This window comes from Myotis nattereri, assembly GCF_964212035.1.
Source record: "Myotis nattereri genome assembly, chromosome: 16".
In the NCBI taxonomy this organism is placed as follows: Eukaryota; Metazoa; Chordata; class Mammalia; order Chiroptera; family Vespertilionidae; genus Myotis; species Myotis nattereri.
In genome coordinates this window covers 36,027,744-36,046,775 of record NC_138091.1, presented here as the reverse complement: position 1 = coordinate 36,046,775, position 19,032 = coordinate 36,027,744, and the positions used below count along the sequence as shown (strand labels likewise).

General features: G+C 44.3%; 1 protein-coding gene and 1 pseudogene across 2 annotated transcripts in view; one reads left to right on the top strand and one right to left on the bottom strand.

Annotated features, from left to right (window-relative positions):
• The window catches only part of YPEL2 (yippee like 2), an 87,608-nt gene that overhangs the window by 4,811 nt on the left and 63,765 nt on the right, over positions 1 to 19,032 (top strand). The gene's annotated exons all lie outside the window — the stretch shown is intronic.
• Positions 1,386 to 1,987, bottom strand: LOC308532136 (transmembrane protein 223-like; annotated as a pseudogene). The gene has a single exon. The product of its transcript is annotated as a transmembrane protein 223-like (transcript).

The window sequence follows — 19,032 nt, the reverse complement described above, 5'->3', positions numbered from 1 at the left end:
TATCAAAAAGTTAGATAAATGATATCATCTTAGTAGAAAAATACCTCTCGGGTCAGATGGGAAATGATGAGAACAACTACGGCAACATTTTTCTCAGGAAAACGTTGTCTTTTTCTAAATTAATCAGCTTTGGGAATAACTTCTCCCAAATAACTTATTTTTTGAAAATTACTAGAACTACTTCACACTCATTAGAATGACTACTATGAGAAAAATCCAGAAAATTACAGATGTTGACAAGGTTGTAGAGAAATTAAAACTCTTGTGCATTGCTGGTGGGAATGTAAAATAATATGACTTCTAAGAAAAAAGAGAATAGGGTGATGCCTCAAAGAATTTAAAATAGAATTACCATATCATTAGTAATTGGGTACATACACAAAAGAATTGAAAGCAGGGACTTTTCCAGTACACCAGGTTCGTAGCTTTATTCACAGTAGTCAGGGAGGGAATATGAAAAATTCTAATTCCAGTCACTCTTTGAGTGTAAGCAACTCAAATGTCCATTGACAGATGAATGGACAAACAAAATGTGGTATACATGTAATGGAATATTATTCTTATACGTGTGGAGTGTATAAAGCTGTGGTTGGGCCCTACCATCAGGAATATATTTTAGAGAGAAAGACTTAGAATAAGAGTTTAGTGGTCCAAGGACAACCTCTAACTTGGCATCTTATGTTACTACCCTATTATTAATCTAAAAATTAGAGTAAAAGTTGCCTTATGAGGACATATTTATATAGTAAAGTATTCCTTCAATCAAAATTAAATAATTAGGTATCTTCTATGTCCCAGGAACTATTCCAGATGTTGGGAATTTAATAAGAAATAAGATGCAGTTCCTATATTCAAGGGATTGGTGGGGCATTCTTATTTAGAAGGCTTTTATTCTTACTGATTTTATTTTATTTTTTCACCTGAGGATTTGTTTTTATTGATTTTAGAGAAAGGGCAAGGGAGAGAAACATCAATGTGAGAGAAATATCAGTTGCCTCCCATATGCACCCCAACCAGGGATGGAACCCACACCTGGGCATGTGCTCTGACTAGAATCGAACCCAAGATCCTTCCCTTTTTAAAAATATATCTTTATTGATTTGATTTCAGAGAGGAAGGGAGAGAGAGAAACATCAAAATGAGAATCATTGATGGGGTGCCTCCTGCATGATCTGGGATTGAGCCTGCAACCCGGACATATTTCCTGGTGGGGAATCCAACTGTGATCTCCTGGTTCATAGGTTGATGCTTAACCACTGAGCCACCAGCGTGCCCAAGATCTTTCCACACACTGGGACAATGCTTCAACTGAGCCACACTGGGCAGGACCTAAAGGTTGTTTTTATTCCCCTCCTGGAGGGGCGAGTGTCCCCAGGTGGTTTTTTTCACAAGCTACAGTAGGCACCCACAGTGTTGTCAAAGTTTTGTGTTAGGAAAATACCCAGCTTTGTCCAAGAGGAAGTAGAAGCGTCGGCCTTTGACCTTTAGAGACACCATGGCAGGGACTTCACCGCGGTGGGCCACGCAGGATACTTGGTTCTAGGGAACAGTGAATTGCGCACCCAAGCCAAAGGGGGCGTGAGTGGTGAGGGTCACCTGCTTCCCTCCAGCCTGCAGTATCACCGAACCAGAGCGGAGGGAGAAGTCCAGCGGCGAGGACCAGGGTACCGGTGGCGCCGCAGCCCACTACCAGGTCATAGCGCCAGAGCGCGGAGCGCATGTCCACACGGCCGGGGTCTGGGATCTCCGCATCCGGAGGCTGCGCCGGGACCCGGGGTCGGGCCAAAGCTGCACTGGCCAGGGAGGCCCAGAAGACGGCCTGGCCAGTGCAGAAGAGCCCCAGAACCGCGAAAAAGCGGCCCGGCTCGTGCTCGAAAAGCAGCACATCCGCACCGGGGCCCACTAGTGCAGGGTTCGGCGCGCGCGCGGGGAAGCCCCGCACCGCCACGAGCAGCCCCACCAGCCACCACCGCCCAGGTGCCGCCATCTCTTATTGATTTTAGAGAGGCAGGGAGAGAGAAAGAGAGAGAAACATTCATGTGAGAGAGAAACATCAACTAGTTGCCTTCATATGCACCCTGACTGGGGACCAAACCCAAAACCTGGGTACGTGCCCTGACCGGGAATTCAACCAGCAACCTTTTAGTGCACAGGATGATGCTCGACCAACTGAGCCACACTGGCCAGGGCTAGAAGGGTGTTTTTTTTTTAATATGGCGGGGGTTTTTTGCCCTGCTGTCATGGCTCAGTGTTTGAGTATTGACTTATAAACTGGGAGGTCACGGTTTGATTCCCAGCCGGGGCATATGCCCAGGTTGCAGACTTGATCCCCAGTGTGGGGTGGGCAGATCAATGGTTCTCTCTCATCATTACTGTTTCTATCTCTCCTTTCCTCTCTCTGAAATAAAAACATTAAAAGAAATGATTTTTTCTTTAAAAAGACACACACACACACACACACACACACACACATATATATATATATATATCCTATCTAATAAAAGAGAAACATGGTAATTGGCGTATGACCGCTACCCTTCCCATTGGCTAATCAGCGAGATATGCAAATTAACTGCCAGCCAAGATGGCGGCCGGCAGCCAGGCAGCTTGAAACTAACATGAGGCTTGCTTGCTTCAGTGACGGAGGACTCCAACGTTCCCCGCCTGCTGCTGCCGGCCTCTGAGCTTGCAGTTTAAGAAACATTGTAACAAATATAGAAGCTAAACAAAACCCCAGAAACCTGCTTTCAGCAGCCCGGGATCTCAGAGCTGTAGTTATACATTGTTTCGATTATAGAACCGAAACAAACCAGATACCTTCTTTCAGCAGCAGAGGCCTCAGAGCTGGAGCCAGAGCTAAACCTGGCCCAGAATAAAAAAAGAAAAAGAAAAAAAGGAGCAGTTGGGAGCTTCAGTCAGCCTGAAAACAGCCCTCAGCCCCTCACCCAGACTGGCCAGGCACCCCAGTGGGGACCCCCACCCTGAAGGGGGTGTGACAAGCTGCAAACAGCCATCATCCCCTCACCCAGGCTGGCCAGGCATCCCAGTGGGGACCCCCACCCTGATCCAGGACACCCTTCAGGGCAAACCAGCCAGCCCCACCCATGCACCAGGCCTCTATCCTATATAGTAAAAGGGTAATATGCCTCCCAGCACCGGGATCAGCGGAGCTGAGAGGCCTCCCAGCACCAGGATCAGCATGACAGGGGGCAGCGCCCAAACCCCCTGATCGCCCTGTGGCTCTGTGAGTGACAGGGTGTGGCGCCTCAACCCCCTGATCGGCCCTGCCCTGAGTGTGACAGTGGCGGCGCCCCAACCCCCTGATCGGCCCTGCGCTGTGGGTGACAGGGGTCGGTGCCCCAACTCCCCTATCGGCCCTACTCTGTGAGTGACAGTGGGGAGCTCCTCAACCCCCTGATCGGCCCTGCTCTGTGCATGACAGGGTACGGAGCCCCAACCCCCCTGATGGGCCCTGCTCTGTGCGTGACAGGGGGCAGCGCCCCAACCCCCTGATTGGCCCTGCTCTGTGGGTGACGGGGTGGTGCTGCAACCTCCCCATCGACCCTGCCTTGAGTGTGACGGGGCAGTGCCCCAACCCCCCAATCGGCCCTACCCTGATCGTGACTGAGGGTGGCATCGCAATCTCCCGATCCACCCTGCTCTGTGCATGACAGGGGCGGCACCCCAACTCCCCAGTCGGCCCTGCTCTGAGCCCGACCAGGGGCTGCACCTAGGGATTGGGCCTGCCCTCTGCCACCCGGGAGCAGGCCTAAGCCAGCAGGTCATTATCTCCTGAGGGGTCCCAGACTGCGAGAGGGCACAGGCCAGGCTGAGGGACCCCCCACCTCCCCCCCAAGTGCACAAATTTTTGTGCACTGGGCCTCTAGTCAGAGAGGAAGGGAGAGGATGAGAGAGAGAAACATCAATGGTGAAAGAGAATCATTGATTGGCTGCCTCCTGCAGGCCTCCTACTGGAGATGAGCCCACTACCTGGGCATGTGCCTTGACCAGGAATCGAACTGGTAACCTGGTTCATGGGTTGACGCTCAACCACTGAACCATGCCAACTGGGCAGGCATTTTTATATATAGTATTTCCTTCCTTGATTCTTACAGAAGTCTCATGAGGTAGTCACGAAGAGACAGAGGCTGGAGAGGTCCAAGAATTGCCCAAGGTCTATGATCAAGTAAATCACAAAGTATCCAAACTGAGGTTTTCTGATGGCAAAGTTCATATAGACAATGAAAATTAATATTTAACACATGAACTTGGAGAGAACGTGGAGATCTGACTTATTTCTCTGTATCCCTTCTTTTTTATGGAAGGCAAAGGGAAATTTTCATTCTAGCTGGTAGTGCATTTGTACTTAACATTTTGAAGAACCAGTAGTGTTCTGACTACTTATCTCTTGAGACTACTTAAGCAACAACCTTTAAAAGATCTTAAGTGATAGCATGAAAACTCTTAAGTGCTCTTGTTGGAATTTTTGTTCTTGTCATAAAAATACTATCCAGGAGAGCAGAGATTTCTTACATATTTCTTTTCTCTGCAATGCATAATGTAGGTATATAAATTGCACTTCCCTTTGGGGTAATGCAGTCACAAACAAAAAATGACTTTATTACACTGGGCTTCTGGAGTGTGAGAACTTGTCTTCACCTCTGCTATTTACCTTTTCCCCAACTTTGCAAAATGCACATAAGGTACATGGTAGGTCCTCATTAAAACTTCAAGTTGAGGCAGCTCTCCCTGCTGGGAGCATGCCCTGACCTTTCCCTTACCTCTCTCCCTCAACCCCCACCCCCCACCCCCCACCCCTAGGGCGTTATCTTTACCTTTCTCTTTCCTAAGCTCCAAGGACCCTTCTGCCTCTGTAACTTGTTTCCTGAGCCCACTTCTTCTACCATTTACTTCTTCTAATGAGAAAAAAACAAACAAAAATTCAAGTTGAAAAGGTTATAGAAACAACTTCAAGTTGAAAAGAGCAGAAAAAGAGAAACTGAGTTATGGAATCTCTTTTTTTATGACAACAACATTCTTCAGGGTTAATATTTCAGGTAATTTAGTTTATCTAATATTTGCAAGTAGAAAAAAAAGCAAAGGGAGCTATGAACTTCTTTCAGTATTTAGTGAATTAAGATAAAATAGCATCCTTGTATAAATAAGAGCATTTGGGTTTTGTGTTGTTTGGGTTGGTATTTTCTACATGCATAACCAGCCATCTTTGAAAAATGCTTCAAGGACAAAAGAGCTTTGCCTGCAGGAAGAGGAGATAAGGAGGCTGAGCTAGGCTGTAAACATGGGTTTGCTCCTTCTGGCTGATGTTGAACAGCCCAGTAGCTGGAATCAGAAACAAACAAATCTTCCTGTGGAGCCTTCACTAAATAGTAGCCATACTTGCTCTTTGACTTAAGCACAGAGAGGGGGTGAGGGGCCACTGCATTCTGGAGTGCTCTGATCCTGAGGTGGAGCAGAGGTCTGGAGTGTTACTGCTGCAGTTTCCCCAAAGCAATTAGAGGCCAAGAACAAAATGGTTCTTTTTGTTCAATGCCGCAGCTTGAAGAAAACGTGAGCTAGAGTAGCCAGCTTCCTTCATAAGTGTGTGCAGAGAGTTTATGCTCATGTATTCATTCAACAAATATCGAAGGCTCACAATGTGGAGGTTCTGAGGCTACCGTAGTGAAAGAGGCAGGCAAGCTCTCCATTCTGAAAGTTTCAATGCCACTGTATGCGGGCTGACTAAATCACCATTGCGTATCCCTGACTCTTTTATATTAACTCCCCATGGAAAGGGCCAGTGTAAGAGCAGAAAACCTGAACAGTATCTGATTCTAGCTGATTAAATGGATTTGTATCCCTTTCCTTTCTTGGAAAGGTGATCTTTCTCCTTTCTATTGCCTGGAAAGAATGAATGCCGCCCTGACCGGTTTGGCTCAGTGGATAGAGCGTCGGCCTGTGGACTCAAGGGTCCCAGGTTCGATTTCTGTCAAGGGCATGTACCTTGGTTGCGGGCACATACCCAGTGGGGAGTATGCAGGAGGCAGCTGATCGATGTTTCTCTCTCATTGATGTTTCTAACTCTCTATCCCTGTCCCTTCCTCTCTGTAAAATCAATAAAACATATTAAAAAAAAAAAAAAGAATGAATGCCAAGTGCTGCAGGTAAAAGCTGTATACATTTGCCTGGCTGGCATAGCTGAGCGGCAACCTGTGAACCAGGAGGTCCTGGGTTCGAGTCCCAGTCAAGGGCACATGCCCAGGTTGTGGGCTCTATCCCCAGTGTGGGGTGTGCAAGAGGCAGCAGCCAATCAGTGATTCTCTCTCATCATTGATGTTTCTATTTCTCCCTCTCCCTTCCTCTCTGAAGTCAATATTCATTAACAACAACAACAAAAGCTGTATACACTCACATCATCCACCAGATTTGTGTCTGTGCTTTTCCATTTCTGGGATGTGCACTCAATTGCATTTTGGAAATAAATTCCTTCGCCTGTTATTTCTACCTTGATACATCAGTGTGATATCGAGCAGGGAGTTGGCAAGCTTTTTCTGGAAAGGACTGGATAGACACTATTTTAGGCTTTGCAGGCTAGAAGGGCTCTTGTCACTATTACTCCACTCTGCTGTTACAACGCAAAGCAACCATAGCTTCTACCTAAATGGATAAGTGGGGCTATGTGGCAATAACACGCCAAAATTTGCATTCCATGTAATTTTCACATATAACAAATATTCTTCTTTTGATTTTCCCCCCAGCCATCCAGAAATGTGAAAACCATTCTCAGCTTGTGGGCCATGAGTCATGATTTGCCAATGCTGTGGCTGTCATCCCCATGTGAGCAGTCACGTCAGCTTGGCTCTGGTGAGCCTGTTGCAAGCTCGAGTCCCACCCTCGGTTTTTGCCAGTGACTCGAATATGTCACCAGAAGCCATTGAAAGGCGCCACTTCTCATGCTTTCTGATGATTGATCCCTCTTTTTCTGTCACTTGAAAGTTTTTTTTTTTAAAATCTTTATTGTTGAAAGTATTACATGGTTCCCCCCTCCCCCCCCCCCGCCTGCCTTAACCTCTTCCAGCCCACTCCCATCCTCCCCCTTGCCCCCCGAAAGTTCTTTAATTCCATTTTTTCAGAGGAGGGCAACGCAAATTACAGTGTGCTCTCCTCACTCCCTCAGTAAGGCAACAACACCAGAAATCTATGGGGTTTTGTTGTTATGTAGGAAAACCTACTGGTAAGCATTTTCAGATAATTCTCTGAGAGAGCAAAACAGCTGTGTTGTGCATATTTAATGTCAACCTTGCACTTTTTATTGACCAGGATGATTTCATTCAGTCCCCTCGGGTTTGCTTTGTGCTCTGAAATCCGAGGAGCACTTTTGTTTCCTGTTGAGGTCCTTCCTGGTAAGGCCCAGAGCTCTCCGTTCACCTTCACTGAGCTTTACAGATAGCTTTGAGGTGTGCTCTAATGTGAAGGCATTTGTTTTCCGACCTAGATTCCCTTGCCTCTTTCACACCTCTTAATTCCCTGCTTTTGAAATGCCTTTGTTTTGAGGTGAACAACTGGCTAGTGGGGGATTTGTAAAGTGTATAGAGCCCTTGGAGGAGATTTTATAAACAAAGGCACTCTTTGTCAGCTATCATTGTAAACTGGCTTAAATCCCTCCAGAAGAAATTATTTTTTATTACAGGTATCAGTAGGTGCAAGGCTGTTCCAGCAAAGCTCTGTCACATGGACGGTTTCCTAAACTTGATGTTACTGCAATGCGGTTTAAAGGAGTAAACCCCTGGCAGATTCTCTGTGTGATCAGTTTTACCAAAAAGTTTGTACAGAAGACTGGGTTCAATTCCACCCTACTCGAGCCTGAAAGCCTGGACTCATGCTTGATAATCTCTTTTTCTTATACCCCAATCTCATCTAAGAACCCTGTCAGGTCTGCCTTCACAATGATTCCAGAACCAGATCCCTTACTTCCTCAGTGCTGTAATCCTGACCCAAGCCCATGCCATGTCTCTCCTGGATTACTCCCCCTGCCTCTTCCCTGCTTTGCTTCCCTGGCTCTTCTGGCTTTTTTTCCTTCCTTCCTTCCTTCCTTCCTTCCTTCCTTCCTTCCTTCCTTCCTTCCTTCCTCCCTCCCTCCCTCCCTCCCTCCCTCCCTCCCTCCCTCCCTTCCTTCCTTTAAATATTTTTATTAATTTCAAAGAGGAAAGGAGAGGGAGAGAGAGAAACACCAATGATGAGAAAGAACCATCGATCGGCTGCCTCCTCCTATACTACCCCTACTGGGGATGGAGCCCGCAACCCGGGCACGTGCCCTGACGGGGAATCAAACCGTGACCTTTGTTCATATGTCAATGCTCAGCCACTGAGCCACGCTGGCTGGGCCAGGCTTTTCTTAGCAGAGCAGCCAAAAGGATGCAGTTATAAACCTCAGTAAGATTGTGTCTGTCTTCTCAACACCCTCCAATGACTTCTTCTCTATCTCAGTATAAAAGGCCTGCTGGTGGCCTAGCCGGTGTGGCTCAGTGGTTGAGGTTCTATGAACCAGGAGGTCACAGTTCGATTTCAGGCCACATGCCCGGGTTGTGGGCTTGGGCTTAATCCCCAGTGTGGGGCATGTAGAAGGTAGCCAATCAATGATTCTCTCTCATTATTGATGTTTCTCTCTCTCTCCCTTTCTGAAATCAATAAAAAATACATTTTTCAAAAAAAAAAAGGCCTTTCGATGGCTTACTTTATCCTTTGCCCCAGCTCTCCACTTCTCTTCTCTTACCCTCCCCATTGTTTACTCAATTCCAGCCATACTGGCCTCTTTGCTTCTCAAACAACATGTTTCTGCCTTGAGGCCTTTGTACTTCTCTTTCAGAGGCAAAGTGTTCCAAGCAGAGCACACTTCCATGAGGTCTCTGCTTAGAAGTCACTTCGCAAACATAGAAGTCTACAGTGAAAAAGACAGTTGCAACCACGTGATAGCAGAGATGTGGCTCAATTGGTTGGGTGTTGTCCCGTGTACTGAAAAGTTGCTGATTTGAATCCCAGTCAGGGCATATGCCTGGGTTGCAGACTCGATCCCAGGTAGGGTGTGCTAGAGGCAGCCGATTGATGTTCTGCTCTCACATCAATGTTTCTCTCTCCACTTCTCTTCCTCTCTCTCTAAAATCAATTTTTAAAAATTTATCAAGTTGTACATAGTTATACACTTTACCTGTTATTCTATATAATAAAAAGCTAATATGCAAATTGACCGAATGGCAGAACAACTGGTGGCTATGATGCACACTGACCACCAGGGGACAGATGCTCAACGCAGGAGATGCCCCCTGGTAGTCAGTGCACTCCCACAGGGGGAGTGCCGCTCAGCCAGAAGCTACGGTCACGGTGCAGCGGCGGTGGCGGGAGCCTCTCCCGCCTCTGTGGCAGCGCTAAGGACCCCTCGGCAGGCATCCCCCGAGGGGTCCTGGACTTAAGAGGGTGCAGGCCGGGCTGAGGGATCCCCTGTTCCCCCAGTGCATGAATGTCATGCACCGGGCCTCTACTATCTTGATAATTAAGAAAAAAAAAATGAAACAAATTCACTTACTAAAGTAGCCCTTTCTACCTTCTCATCACTTCTCCCCATATTTGTTTTATTTTTGTCCATAGCACATGTCACCAGCTGGCATATTTTGTATATACTTACGCATTTGCTTATTCATTATCTGTCTCTCTCACTAGACTGTGAGCTCCACAAGAGCAAGGACCTTGTTTTGTTTACTGCTGTATCTCAGAACTTAGAACAGTGCTTGGCACAGAGAAGGTTTCAATAAAGATTTATTCGATAAATGAATTACTATATTGCAGCCTTCGGCTCTGGCTATACCTACAAATCAATTTTTGTCCGGAACATGAGCTACTCCTCTTTCCTGATAATCAGCACTATTTAAATGGTGCCGTGTTTTACTGATGACAGATGCAAGATGGGTTTGGGGACAAAGTCAGTCTTTGGGTTGGGTTGCAGGCACTGAGATTTTTACTGACAAAGACATAATTTGGTTGACTTCTGAGCCCAAACCTAAGAAGGTAGAAGAGTGGGGATGTCGGTTCATATTTCTCATTCTCCCAAGGTTTTTGAGTTGTTCAGTTTTATTTCCTCAGAAGCTAGAAGAGGAAAATGAATAAGCCATTATCTCTCTGAGTTAAATGCTTGTGCTATCATCAAGATCTTTGACGCTGGAATCAGATGGAAAGAAGCAAATCTCAGGACATGTGATACAGTGAAATGGACAGGGTGGAGGAGCTGGTCTCTCCAGATCTAAAATGCTCTTGGCAGGATAAAGAATATACAACAACAACAAAAAATTGTCCTAAGGTAGAATTTAAGTACAAGAATATAGACCTGAAAAAGAAAATGGGTAGTAGATTCTGAGAAGTCCCAGAGCATGAAAACAGTGATGAGTAAAAATGCAAATTTCTAAACTGTGAACTCAATCAAGGTAGGAGCTGCACAATTCGAAATAAGACTTATTGAGTGGACTACTCTGTAGTTGGCATTAAAATAGTTTTTCTCATTTAGTCCTCACCGCAGGTACTGAGGTAGGTATTATTGGCCTCATTATTTTATTAGAGGTCAGGAAATTGAGACTCAAAAGGCTACAGCCAAAAAAAAAGGCTACAGCCCCAGCCGATATGACACAGTTGGTTGAGTGTCGTATTCCAGGTTGGGGCACATGCCCAGGTTGCAGCCTCAATCTCCAGTAGGTGGCGTACAGGAGACAGCTGATCAGATGTTTCTCCCTCTTCCATCTCTCTCTCTCTCTCTCTCTCTCTCTCTCTCTCTCTCTCTCTCTCTCTATATATATATATATATATATATATATATATATATATATCTTTTTTTTAAGGCTATAAACCTTGTTCATAGATGATGAAAGACCTGGGATTCCTGCCTACGTCTGATTTTAAGGCCAAGATTCCCTCCCTATGTGGTGATAACTCCCTCACCTGAATGCCTACTGTTATTATCTGTGCCATTTGTCACAGCACATTTTACTGTTTTATTACTTATTTGATCTTATCACTCTGCTGCCTGTGGGTTAAGGTCCAATGGCAGACTTTGCTCCCTACAGCATGCAATGTTCTTCACAGTCTGGCTGCCACCATCTCTCCAGCCTTCTCTCTTCCCATTCCAAGCCATCCTTGGTGCCAGAATGATTCTGTCAAAAACTAATTCTGATAAAAAAAACTCCTGCTTTAAAACCTTTGCTGACCCTGTTATTTTTATGATAAAGTTCAAACCTTTTGCATGTTATACACCTTCACTCATCTTTCCAGAAGCCACCCCCATTCCAAATACCCAAAACTTGAGCTACACCAAACAAATGCACTGTTCTCTGTGCAGAACATACTATTCAGTGCCTCCCTAGCAATTCCCATTTGCCTTGTGTCAGCCCTTCACACAGAAATGTCCAGTTTCCTATCCTTGAACATGAGGTGTTTCTGCTCCATGGGATGCACCTTCTCCTTTCTTTCCTGGAGAACCCTTGTCACTGACTAATATTATCTCCTTGGTGCAGCCTTATTGACCTTCCTTGTGGCATTTTATTGCCCTGCTTTAAATTATTTAGATCATCTATTTATCTTTCCGAAGAGTATCAGTTCCCCAAGGACAAAAAGAAATAGACACACTCATCCATGTGTCTTCAGAGCCTGGCATACAGCATATGCTCAATAGATGTTGTGATGAATAAATTAATAATCCATCTACAAGGCTAGTATATTCCTCTGCTATATTAAACAATGTTTACATTAATTTATATCCCCAATGCCTGACGATAACCAGTGAAATCAATAAAAATATATGTTTAAAAAGACCTTTCTCTGCACCCTTTCACCAACACAATCAAAAGAAAAATGTCACTGATTAATTTTAACAAGAAATTTGGGTGACAAAACCACCATATACTACTCAGGAATACAAAGAAATACCTGAATAAGTGGAGAAGTAAACCATATTTCTGAAGGAGAATTTTAATTAGTATTAATATTGGTATCACATTAACTCTTAGTGTGAATTAGTTCCCATCAAATCCTCAAAAGCAGATGTATTTTTTTAAAATATATTTTATTGATTTTTTACAGAGAGGAAGGGAGAAGGATTGAGAGTTAGAATCTCTGAGAGAGAAACATCGATCAACTGCCTCTTATGCATCCCCTACTGGGTATGTGCCCACAACCAAGGTACATGCCCTTGACCGGAATCGAACCTGGGACCCTTGAGTCTGCAGGCTGAAGCTCTATCCACTGAGCCAAACCAGTAAGGGCTTGGTTTGTTTTTATTTGAGTTTTGAAACAAATGACTTAGGAAAGTTTATCTGTGGTGCTTATAATTCTTTTTTCTTTAAATTTTTCATAATTAATTATGGGTAATAAAATTTATTTGGAAGAATGAGCAGGCAAGACTAGCAAGGAAAGTGTTACAAATGAATAGTGGGTATTGGTGTGGGCTTGCCCTATCAAATTTAAAATGCTATTTTATTTTATATAAATTAAAAAAAAATTTTAATTAGTTGCCCGGCTGGCATGGCTCAGTGGTTGAGCATCAACCTACGGACCAGGAGGTCACGGTTCGATTCCCTGTCAGGGCACATGCGCGGGTTGCGGGCTCGATCCCCAGTGTGGGGTGTGCAGGAGGCAGCCAATCAGTGATTCTCTCTCATCATTGATGTTTCTATCTCTCTCCCTCTCCCTCTGTGAAATCAATAAAAATATATGTTTAAAATTTTTGTTCTCAATTAGTTGACATTCAGTATTATATTAGTTTCAGATGTACAGCATAGTGGTTAGAGATTTATATAACTTACAAAGTGATCCCCCCCCATAAATCTAGTACCCAACTGACACCACACAGTTACTACAATATTATTGACTATACTCCCTATGCTGAACTTTACCTCCCCATGACTATTCTGCAAATACCAATTTGTACTTCTTAATCCCTTCACCTTTTTAACCCAGCCCCCGACGCCAATGCTATTTTAATAATCAAAGCTAAAACAGAAACCAACACAGATCAATGGGATACAAACAGGTATCCTTGAAACAGATTTTTGGATAAATAAGTCCATGACATTTTCCCTGAATTTATTAAACAAACATTTATACAAAGATTACTATATGCCAAGCACTGCTCTAGATTCTTTACAAATATTAACTCATTTATAATTTAACTCAGTTAATTAAGAATGGATCTCTGATGCCAAACTGCCTGTGTCAGATTGAGTCTCTACCATTTATTAGTTGTGTAACCTTGGGTAATTTACTGAACCTCTCCGTGCCTATTTTCTTAGGTGTAAAATGTGAATAATAACAGTTATCTTATAGGGTTTTTTAAAGAGTAAATTAATATTTCATAAAGGCTACATCACAGTAGATAAGAAATTATATAATCAGTTATGTGTAGCAAATTGTATAAAAATACCTAGTTGGGTTTTACCTCACACCATATAACGAAAATAAATTCTAGAATTTAAAGAAGTATATCTAAAACTATTGAAACAATGTTAGAAAAACTACTGAAACCATAGGAAAATGGCTATACTGTGGTTCATCTACATTGTGAAATATAATATAGACATTTAAAAAGATAATGGAAAAAAATTTAAATGAAAAGATAATAGAGACTCTAGGAATATAAAAACATTTCAGATACAACATTCATTGAAAAAAGTAGAGTATGAAGTGGTTGCAACAACATAAAATATATAGGAATGCAATTGAAATAGTTGTGGATCATGGTTGTAATGGGCGTGGCTGCAGCTTTCTCCTAAAACTTATTTTTAGTTTAATTGATTTATATTTTAAAAATCATCTGAAAAATGTATTACTTATTCCCTTTCTCAGAACACTGGCCCCGATTCAGTTCTTTTTCTACCTGCACCTCTTCTGCTCAGAACGGCTTCCCATTTACCAATTTCTTCTGCTTTGCTCCACAGCATGAGCTTTTGCCATTCGTATTCATGTGCCCAATGTTGGCCCCAACAGAAACTGCACATTTCCAGAAATCACTTCGCCATTTCTTCTATCTCTGCTGTGGTCAGTAGCGTTGAGCTGCACATTTTATTGAAGAATTTGTCCTCTCTTTTTACAAAACAGGGTCTCTCTCTCTTTCTTCCTCTCCCCTCCCCTCCCTTTTAATAGTGTTTGTTTGAACATGACCATAGCCTTTATACACCCACAGGGCTTCTTTTAAAAAAAAAAATATTTTATTGATTTTTTTACAGAGAGGAAGGGAGAGGGATAGAGAGTTAGAAACATCAATGAGAGAGAAACATCTATCAGCTGCCTCCTGCACAGCCCCCACTGGGGATGTGCCCACAACCGAGGTACATGCCCTTGACTGGAATTGAACCTGGAACGCTCAGTCCGCAGGCTGACGCTCTATCCACTGAGCCAAACCAGTTACGTCTGGTCACAGGGCTTCTTAACCTCAGCATTATTGACGTGTCAATTCAAATCATTCTTTGTTTGTATGTGTTCTGTGCATTTAGCAACATCCCTGGCCTCTTCTTACTAAATGTCAGTAGCATCGCCTCCTCAAAACGTGGCAATCAGAGATAGCTCCAGATACTGCTGAAAATTCCCTGGGGCTGGGAGCAAAATCATCCCAGTTTGAGAACCACTGGACTGAAGGAATGCCCGTGGCACAAGGCAAGAGCCCGCAACTGGCTGGTTATGCCCTTGTTTAACCACTAGAGGTCTCCCTACACCCTGTTATGGTTCTAATCTGGAAACTAGTACAGGGCTATGGAAATCACCAAATAGGTTCATGGTCAGGCCTTGGTGTGCGTTGACAGCAAAAGGTTTACAAACTAAAGCTTTTGGACAATCTCCAAATCTGCAGAAGCATTCCAATAAAATGATATTCCACTGTCAAGCGGAGGGGGGGCTGCATGACTCCCCCAGTGTAGGCTGTACACAGTGACTTCCTGCTAAAACGTCAGTATGGAAAGGGGAGTAACCACAGTGGAGAAACCTAAGGGGACCTCAGCCAGGTGATTACAGTCAGCAGCACTAATAAATCAAATAGCATGTGCTGATGATATGATGTGATGAAAATGGCACTTACCTCGGTGATCCTCCTCCCCAAACCACATAAACCCAGTCTAATCATGAGAAAAGCATCAGACAAATTGCAATAGAGGGGCATCCTACAAACACCTGACCAGAACACCTCAAAACTGTCCAGGTCATTAAAAATAAGGGAAGTCTGCCAGGTAGCTCAGTTAATGTTTTCTCTATACGCTAAGGCTGTGGGTTTGATCCCCAGTCAGGGCACATACAAGAATCAACTAATCCAGTGGTCGGCAAACTGCGGCTCGTGAGCCACATGCGGCTCTTTGGCCCCTTGAGTGTGGCCACGAAGTTTCAATCGCACTGTACGTGCGTGCCCACACATGGTATTTTGTGGCAGAGCCACACTCAAGGGGCCGCAGTTTACCGACCAATGAACTAATCTATCTATATAAGAGGCTAAGTGTCCGTCCGTCTGACTGGTATCTATGATGCGCACTGACCACCAGGGGGCAGTCACTCAACGCAGGAGCTGCCATGACGTGCACTGGCCATTTAAAAATAAATCGCACCACGGACCTGGCGCCGACAAACCAACACTCGGCTTCCCCCAAGTGGGACACAGGCCCCACCACCACCCCAGAGTGACACCCCACCAAGTCACAGCCAATGCTGCCAAGACCCCATGGCGCAAAATGTGGCCCACAGCCCTGGCCAGTTTGGCTCAGTGGATAGAGTGTCGGCCTGCAGACTGAAAGGTCCCAGGTTCAGTTCCGGTCAAGGGCATGTACCTTGGTTGCGGGCACATCCCTGGTAGAGAGTGTGCAGGAAGCAGCTGAATCTTCTTCTCCCTTCCTCTCTATAAAAAAAAAAAAAAATCAATATATATATTTTTAAATGTGGCCCACAGCCCAGCCCAGCCCGGAAACGATCACTGTGGGCGCTGGGTAATGATGTCACGTAGCAACACCTGGCTTCCTCTCCCTAGCAACCTGCCTCCTTGGAGTTTCTTCAGCCCAGGAACCCAACTTGCTTTATAGCCAGGTGCAAACATTTTACAGTTTAACCAAATGTTTGTGAAGTGTTTTCCCGTGCCTCATCTCATTTGATCCTCACAGAAGTCCTGGAGTAGGTAGATAGGAGACTCGGTAGAATCCTATTTTCATTAGCAAGACTCGAATAGCGATATTAAATATTTCTTCTAATTAATTTCCTTTCAATGTGCACAAATCTGTGCACCGGGACACTAGTGAATGCATAAATAAGTGGAACAACAAATTGATGTGGTTTTTCCCCCTCTCTCTCTAAAAAAAGGAAATGAATCAATCAACACTGTAAATGGTGAATTTGCTATGCTTCTAATTTCTGATCTAGATGAAATCATTTGGTGACTGTAATGAGAAATGCCGCCAGCACAAACCAGTGAAGCACCTCACCTGTGCAGTTGTGTCAGGTACGAAAGGCAAAGATTGAGACCAAAGAAAACTTAATGGAATAAAGGAGCCCAGCTACATTTAAGAAAAAAAAAAATTCTTAGAGATTTGTTCACAAGTAGGAAACTGTGGCATGATTATATAATGAGAATATCAACTGTTGTATCTCTTTGATGCCCCTTTGAAGGTGGCACTATATTTTTGTTCTATATTCAGATGAGGAAAACTGAGTCTCAAAGAGGTTATATATGTACCTAAGATCATAGAGCTAATAATTCACATTCTTACGTCTGATTTTTAAACCCTTGCTCTTCATTCCTATGGGATATTCCTCCTCCGTGTGACAGCCGAGGTTATTTACTGTTGCTGTAGAGCAGTGGTTCTCAACCTCCCCAATGCCGTGACCCTTTAATACAGTTCCTCATGTTGTGGTGACCCCCAACCATAAAATTATTTTCGTTGCTACTTCATAACTGTAATTTTGCTACTGTTATGAATCATCATGTAAATATCTGATATGCAGGATGTATTTTCATTGTTACAAATTGAACATAATTAAAGCATAGTGATTAATCACAAAACAATATGTAATTATATATGTGTTTTCCGATGGTCTTAGGCGACCCCTGTGAAAGGGTCGTTTGACCCCCAAAGGGGTCGCGACCCACAGGTTGAGAACCACTTCTGTAGAGTATGCGGTTATGTAATTTTAAAAGTTGCTGAACAAAAAACAGAAGTCCAGGTCCTCAGTGGGCTCAGGATACCAACGTCCTTACCAGAAAACTGTGGCTAATAATACCTGTCCTGCTTGCCTCACTGGATTATTTTAAGAGTCAGATGTAAGAATATGTGAGAAAATGTCTTGCTGCCTGTGAAGTGTGGCATTGTATCCTTAACACCGTTCTTTGCAGTTTTTTGCAAATATGTCTAAGCTAATTACCAAAGGTGTGGAGATGCTTGAGGGGAGCTTAGAAGGGAATTATGCCAGCTTCCCATCCTCTCTTTTATCATAAGACCCCAAGTCTGTGGTCTTCATTGCAACTGCAAATATGATCTGGGGAGCTTTTAAAGGCATCCGTGCCCAGATTCCACCCCAGACCAATTAAATCACAATAGGTAGGAGCAGGGACACAGGCATCACTACTTTTATAAAGCTCTCCAGATGATTCTAATCTGCAACTAAGGCTGACAACGGCCGTCCTAATTGATCTGAGGTCAGCCCAGTTCCCTGGATACCCTTCCTGCATGGGCTGCCCCTCACTCCTAGAAATTACTGGAGTTGGAGTATTGCCATCAGGCAGTGAGGCTAAAAGAAAAGTCTGGTCATCCAAGCTGCTAGGACAGCTGACGGTATTGTCATTGACTAAAGAAAATGGGTCTGTTTCCGTTTTATTCAAAGAAGGAAGAGTCCAGCCACAGGAGGGAGAATGCCAAAGAGGCTGGCTGTGCAGTCGTTCAGCACTCAGCCACAGTAGGAAGCCAGGATGGCAGACCCAAACCTCTGTAAACACAGCTCTGTAGGTCAGTTCATCAGTGTCGTCTGAAGAGCCTTTGTTGAGAGGCTGAGCCTTGGTGCCTGGCAGACCAAAGCAACAATCAGCTAATGAGTTGGTGAGTTCACACTGTTCAAAAATGGAGGCCATGGCCCTGGCCGGTGTGGCTCAGTTGGTTGGGCATTGTCGTATACACAGAAAGGTTGCTGGTTTGATTCCGGTGTGGGCACATGCCCAGTTGCTGGCTCGATCTCTGGTAGGGGTGTGCAGGAGGCAGCCCATCGATGTTTCTCTCTCGTTCCCTCTCCCTTCCTCTCTCTAAAAATCAGTAAACTATTTTTTTTTTATCATGTTCCTTCTTATATGTATCAAAACTCATACTGAGCAATGAGTTCTGGGTTGCAAAAGAGTAAACTAGTATTTAAAAACAAAACGATCCTGAGGCCATAGAAGAAATAGCTGTTGAGCAAGAATAACATTAGGTGTGCTGCAGAATTATTACAATTCAGAGCTATAAATTCTCTTATTTTAGAAATAAGGCACAGGTTTCAATCTGTCTTACTTCTCAGGGTCTTCGGTGGAAGAATTTGGGTTACAGCACTGGGAGGAGAGAGTACCAGCATGAAGTCATCTGGGGAAACTGAGGGTGTCTGTCCTCTAGGCTCTGGGCATCACTTTGACAAACACAGGACCTCATTTTGTCATAATGCTCAGAGGTGGGGCGTTTCCTGGGGATGGACCCACATTAACCAAGCTCCCAAGAGTCCAATACTGGATTATGCAATGACCAGACCTTGGACGGCACATGTTCTACCTGTGAGAAAGGTAACAACGTGGGAAGCCACATTTGAATCATACATTATCCTTGAACATCAAGGACATAATTAAGAAATGAGTTGGGTGATCTTAAAAGATGGTATCATCGAACTACAGTAGGCTCATTCAGCCTCCCCGTAGGCGTGAGCAGTTAAGCAGAATGAAACACCCCAGACTCTGGGGCACCTTCTGTCTGGACCATGTGGGAGTGTCACTGACAAATTCTTGCTCTTCGGGGGTCACTT